Genomic DNA, 6,911 nt, shown 5'->3' with positions numbered 1-6,911 from the left:
AGATCTCTATGTTGACCTGCTCAAGAGGCGACGAGGCCACCGCGGACGGAGACGGCTGGCGTCGGCAGACGGAGACGGCCAGCATCGGCGGACGGAGATGGCCGGCGTCGGCGGCGGCCGGAGACGCGCGGCGGCGACGAACGGAGACGGGCGGCGGCGGGGGACGGAGACGAGCGGCGGCGTGGGCGGATTGAGACGGGCGACATCGGCGGCGGCCGGAGACGTGGATGCCACCGTGGAGTCCACCTGGCTGCCACGGTGGAAGCCACATCATGAGTTGACTGCCGCTGGGGGGGAAAAAGAAGACGCCACTTGGCGTATTCTTATTGGTTCTTGCTATTTTTTGGACAAGCATGAAAGTTCATGCTGCCCGGCTGACAAAAACAAAAGTTGATGCTATTTCGTAGTATTTGCCCATTATCATAAGAGCAAATGTTACGTAATTAAGGGATGACCCTTAGATGCAAAATCCATCTACTGCAAAGGCAAATTAGAACGCGAAGATCTGGGCTTGCCGACGAGCATGAAAGACGGGAAGGTCACTTCCCTGAGAAGAGAATGCCCTCCCCAAGCGCTCTCCATCTCCCCTACCACTTCCTCGTTCAACAAGTCAATTCCCTTCCCTTGGCAATACTCACCAGCGACCACGACCGCATAAGCCCCAGAATTCCGTCAAAAGACTCCGTCTTCTTCATCTCCAGCACCTCTGGATCGTCCTTTGTTCCCAATCCGACGGCGTCGATCAAGAAGGGATAGCCGTCCATGACGAAACGGACGTTAGGATTCGCGAACAACAACGACGAGAGGATGAAGCGCTCGGATATGGCATTGAAGTTAGGGCTGACGCAGACTTTGCAGTAGCTCCACACGGCGATAACTCCACCGGGCTTCTTGAGGGCGCGGTTGACGATGGCGTAGAACTTAGGTAGGTCGAAGTAATGGGCGGCGGCGGCGGCGACGACGAGGTCGATGGCGCCGTTGCCGCCGAGCAGCGCGAGCAGCTCGTCTTCGTGCATGGCGACAGGCGTGTGGACGTAGCGCACGCGCGGGTGGCGCATTGTGTGTCTCAGTTGGTTCTCGCTCACGTCCATGGCGATGATGTGCTCGTAGTGCTCCGCCAGCTGATCGGGCCCCGAGTTAGACATCCAACGCGTTATCCGTTACAGAACGGAAGCGCCGTTCTTGACCTTTGGTCATCGTCAAGAGTCGATGGGATGACGAATGGTTAATGTAAATTAGGAAGGGTAAACAGAGGAAGAGTAGAAGGAGACGTACACTAAGGGCGGCTTGACCGTTTCCGGTGTCGGCGTCCCACTCGACGGCGCAGCGCGGCATGAGAGAAGCCAAGCACGTGAACCACTCGTCTAGGTAGCGGGGCCGGGACTTACCGTATATCTCAGCCTGCAAGTCAAAGAGGCCAGCCATGGCTGCAAAGAACTGAGAAGGAACGGAGCATTGGGGGGCCGATTTTATCATAAGCTCAATAAGGCTGTTGTTTTGAGGGTTATTACTATGAAACAGCATGAACTTTCAAATTTGTCAGCCAGACAGCATAAATTTTCTGACATGTTCAAAAAATAGCATGCACCAATAAGAAGACGCCAAGTGGCGTCTTCTTTTTTTTTTGGTCATCGATGGTCAACTGCTGATGTGGCTTCCACCGTGGTAGCCAGGTGGCATCCACATCTCTGGCCGCCGCCGCCGCCGCCCGTCTCCGGCCGCCGCCGGAGAGAGAGAGATGGAGGGTAAGAGAGAGAGATACAGAGTGAGAGATAGAGAGAGAAAGATAGAAAGAGAGATGGATAGATAGATAGATAGAGAGAGAGTGAGATAGATAGATAGAGAGATAGAGACGCGCGGGAGCGGCGGCGGCCGGAGACGGGCAGTGGCGGCGGCCAGAGACGGCCGGCGGTGGCGGCGATCGAGACGCGGCGCGCCGGCGGCAGGAGACGGGCGGCGATGGACGGAGACGGCGGCGACGGCCGAGACGGGCGGCAGCGCGGCGCGGAGACGGACGACGGCGGCGGCCAGAAACGCACGGCGGCAGTGGCGGGAGACGGGTGGTGGCGGCGGCGGCAGCGGTCGGAGGCGGCGACGACGGCGGCGGCGGCCGGAGACGGGCGGCGGCAGCGGCCAGAGATGTGGATGCCACCGTAGAGTCCACCTGGCTACCATGGTGGAAGCCACGTCAGCAGTTGACCATCGCTGACCCAAAAAAAAAGAAGAACGCCACTTGGTGTCTTCTTATTGGTGCGTGCTATTTTTTGAACATGTCAGAAAGTTTATGTTGTCTGGCTGACAAATTTGAAAGTTCATGCTGTTTCATAGTAATAACCCTTGTTTTAACGTCGGATTTATTTTGGGCTGTGTAAACTCATAATGGGATGCTGATGGAATGTATCAACATTACTGTTTCAATGTTTGTTTGTGGTGTTTATCGCGTTGGTCAGCGGCGCGTACAGAGTAAGGGACGGTCAGTCCTTCCAAGTGGGCGGATTGCAGATCGCCACAAACCCCTTGTGTGCGAAACCAGAACCACGCACCGGATTCCTCAATACCGCCCGGATTCCCTGGATATGTCTTTTTAGGAAATGTTTGAAATTGTTATTTAAAAGTATTGTAGAGGATGAAGAGGAGGAAGCAGAGGAAAGACGAGAATCGGGGGAGATATATCACAGAGATGAGAAAGGGATGGGAAGCGAAGGACAATCGAGACAGGTCAGATGGAAAGAGGATAATGGAGAGAAAAAATAAAGAATAATGTGAAACGAGAGAGAAAGATACGAGAAGGAAAAGCAACGAGTGAAAGAGAAAGATCAGAGAAAGAAGAGTAACAAGAAAGGACAAGAAATGAGAGACAGAGATATAAAAAAAGATTGAGATAGAAGCACCAAATGATAGAGATAGAAGTTATGAAAGAGAGAGAGAGAGAGAGAGAGAGAGAGAGAGAAAATATGTAGGGAGAGATGAGCAAAGAGAGAGAGATCAGGAATGAGAGACAGTTGCAGAGAATTGTGCTTGGTCTAGAAGAACAAGAACAATAAAAGGAAAGAAGAAAAGGACAGAGATAGGGAGAGAGTTTTAAGATCATTGTATTCTGCAGACTACAACATTACATGTATGTTTTTATTTATATTAGTAGTAAGTTATCTACGTCTCAATCCTTACCGTTATAACAAACATAACAACTATCTCAAGATTAATTCCAATCTAGATTGAATCCTGATCTTCTGTCTTTGATCCTATCCATGTGTAATCCCATATTTTATCCTAGCCACTAGTCTTGTAATGAGTATGCGGGTTCAGATTCACTTCTTACCAGATAATCTCAAAGTTAGGTCCTATTGGTCCACATAAGGCTCCTTATTGCTGACTCAGCTGATGACAAAAGTTTACAACCCCTGGCAAGCGTAAATGCAAGGGCAAAGACATTGAGCTTGAAACAATCATTTGAAAACATGATGTGCTAAGAGGTTTTGTCAATGCATCATCCAACTCTCATTTGAATATTCTTTTGCATTTTTCAATGCAAAAGATGTTGAACAAACTGTATTTGAATATTTTGGCAGTAACTTGTTCTCTGAAGAAGTGGAAATCAATCTCAATATGCTTTATTCTCTAATATCAAACGAAGGCTTATCATTGAAGTTTTTCTCAACATAATTTAGGTTTCCCATCATTGCATTTGCCTTAAAAACTAAAATTATTCCTTCTTTTAGAGTTAATTTTTTTCTTATCTAGAGAAATATTATTATATAATCACATGGAAAAATAGTCTAATTGATTTTGGGCTCTGTGTGATTCAACCCTTACTCAAATCTATATTTAGAAAACACTAAATTTGTTTTTTAATCCAGGAATTATCGACGACATATACTCTTTTCCTGGGTTATCACTAGGTCAACCATACAGGCCACTTAAGTGGCCAGTAGAGGCAATCGGCAGGCCCGCGCACGTAGGAGAAGGGAGTTCTTTTATTCATCTTTCAAGAAAATGCCAAATTTATATAATTGAAATTTATTTTAAAGTCTCCCATATGGAATTAAGTCTCTTCATCCTTGTGTGGGCCACGTCGATGAAGGAGAAGATGGACCACGGTCCGACAGGCCCAGGTCCTAAGAAAATAAGAAAAAAAGATGACCAGGCTTTGAGCCAAACCCTGCATGAGGCTTGTGTCATAACAGGCCTTTTTAGAGTTTGCAATTGATGGAAGTAAATTACATTGTTTTAGTGTCATTGTGATTTAATATGTCCAAATCAAATTAAATGCATAATTATAGAAAGCTCACTCTAATTTGACAAGCCTGGGATGGGTCTCCAGCGGCCGCCTTAGGTCTAGATTAGCTGATGTAAATTAAAGGGGCATTAAGCCCTTTAAAGATCTACGGATAATCCTCATTGCATGTGGATAGGGTGGTCCAGCCATGGGGGTTCTCTGGGGGCCATTAGATGGCTTTTGGGGGTCCCCCCATGGCCTACAACGTCAAAGGCCAAGGGCAGAGTTGGACGGATTTGCCCTTGGCCATCCAATCTCCTTCATATCGAGTCCAATGGCAGAAATTAAATAGCAATTGTGCACCCCTTTAAGTTTGATACACCCCGCTAGTCATGTCGACCATCGTCATCAGCATGCTCCCTCAACAGCTACCCACTTGATTTGTTCATTGAAATATCCCTCTATCCTCGTCAGCCGCTGCTGCCAATCCGAATCATATAGAAGAACAAAGAGAAAAAATTAAAAATACTAATAATGATACTTCTTTATCTTTAGAGTTCTTCTGCCGGTCCAATCGCTCAGGATCTTTGGTCTCCATCCAGACAAGATGAAAAGAATGGGATTACTTTGTTTGAATTTGTTGATAATGATTCTGATCTAGTTCATGGCCTTTTTGAAGTAGAAGGCGCTCTGGTGGGATTCTCATGTAAAGATTAAAGTCAAAAGAAAAAGATTAAAGTCAATTTGATTTACTTTTTGGGATATAAGGGAGAAGGTTGTCAAGGTGGCCTCATTATCCGCACATCCAGTCAGCCAGAAATTGTGAAGGAGCTGGATCCGAAGCACTAGGATCTTGCCATCCGATCTTGTTCAAGAAGACTATAGGCCCAAGATTGTATTCAGGTACTTAAAGAAACATGTTTTGACCTGAGCATTGGGCCAGTTCAGCTTGAATCCCTATCAACACTATTTTCTACTTGACTTAAGATTGTGGCTCATTGGGTTGCAATCCATCTTATCGCTTGTCGATTGGGCCCAGTCTAGAGTTAATAGAAAGAGCTAGAAATAATTCCATATTGAAAAATCCTAGAAAAATGATATATATGTAAATCATATTAGAATATGATAGGTGAAATAAAATGGAATGTCCCCCGTACACATGCATGGGCTATCTCTGAGTTGGGCCTCTGTGGGCTCCCTTTAATGTGCCTTCTTGGACTAGGCGTTGTGTTTTTGCAATTTCCAGCCACGACTGCTGGTTCACCAGTGGCCGCCAGCTGCAGATCGGCTTTGAGCGCCATGTGCTCATCTGCCTACAACTGGCTTTTGCACATCTGCACCTAACAAGCTGCCTTGGTCGCTAGAACATTTTTTTCTCTTTTTTCCCTCTCCATCTTTTTATGTATTTATTAAATTTTGACTTTAACGATGCAAAATTTTGAAGTAAGATACTAGAGAGAAGAACTAAACTCATTCAAATTAATAATTTTGAAACACATTTTGTCATGAAAACAATTGACGAATCAGAAGCAAGAAATGGGCTATCCGAACTCCTAACATGACTAATAATGTGGCTAAGGGTACACCAAACTTATAAGGGTTCAAGAATGTAATTTAATTGCAGTTGTGAAGGCCATATGGCATGAGACCCAACAACCAATGAGCAGATATGTAATACGCACCACGAGCCATCATCCTCCTGTTTTACAGAGGTTCTTTGCGGAGGGGGACTGTTACATGTCATCCTCGGCATAGGAGGACCCCCATGGCCAGTCCATGCTATCTATAACCGTGGGAGGTCCTTCATAGGCCTTATAAAATGGCTTAAGAGACCTTAATTGATCATCTCTTGTCACAAAAATCAGAGAATGACAGAAACCATTTCAGCTACATGTTAGTGCACCCCAGGTCATGACAGCCTCAGAGGAGCATTTGAGTTGCAGGAAGGTGCCAAAGAAGATAGGGAAGGCACAAGTCTGCACCAGCACAGAGGAGAAAATAAGGGGAAGTCACGAACCAAGGTTAGGGGGTGGCTATCAGCGTCCCCACCCCATAATCTTCAAATCAGGGTGAAATCTGTAACTTTATGAGCCGATCCCGATGAGAATTAGCTTAGGAAATTCCATGTTTTGAAATATTTTAATTCAGTTCAAAGTTAGGTCATATTTCATCAGACTTTTTTTTGCGGCCTCATTGAGGCATTTTCACAAACACCTTTTAGGCATCTAGGATTCTCCCTCCGATTGATCTTATTGATTTTACCATAGAGTCACTTAATAATATAAATTTTTACCACTTAATTACTCTTATCTTTTACTGCTCTCTCTCCCTCTCTATCAAACTAATTAGACTACTCTAAAATTTAGGAAAATATAGTCAACCCCTATATTTATTAATGTTAAACTCTTATTTAATATATAGCTTTCTCTAATTCATTTATTCAATTATTATTAAATAATATCACTCCTCTATCAACTGTAATTCTTTCCACCTTTCTATTTTCTTCCTTATCTTACATCTTACTCAAACAAATCATATTCGGCACTTACCTAAATCTACTATTTCTTGTAATATCTATCTCTTCTACCTTTCATATAACATACCAATCATATTATACTTAATAATCACTCTCTTCACCTGATTTCTATTACATCTTAATTAAAAATCCAAACATGATTCTTCTACTACATATATT

General features: G+C 45.0%; 1 pseudogene; it reads right to left on the bottom strand.

Annotated features, from left to right (window-relative positions):
• Window positions 1-474: 474 nt before the first annotated feature.
• Window positions 475-1,425, bottom strand: LOC144709110 (uncharacterized; annotated as a pseudogene).
• Window positions 1,426-6,911: the final 5,486 nt, after the last annotated feature.

Source organism: Wolffia australiana, chromosome 11 (genome assembly GCF_029677425.1).
Source record: "Wolffia australiana isolate 7733 chromosome 11, ASM2967742v1".
In the NCBI taxonomy this organism is placed as follows: domain Eukaryota; kingdom Viridiplantae; phylum Streptophyta; class Magnoliopsida; order Alismatales; family Araceae; genus Wolffia; species Wolffia australiana.
This window is presented reverse-complemented; position numbering and strand designations above follow the sequence as displayed.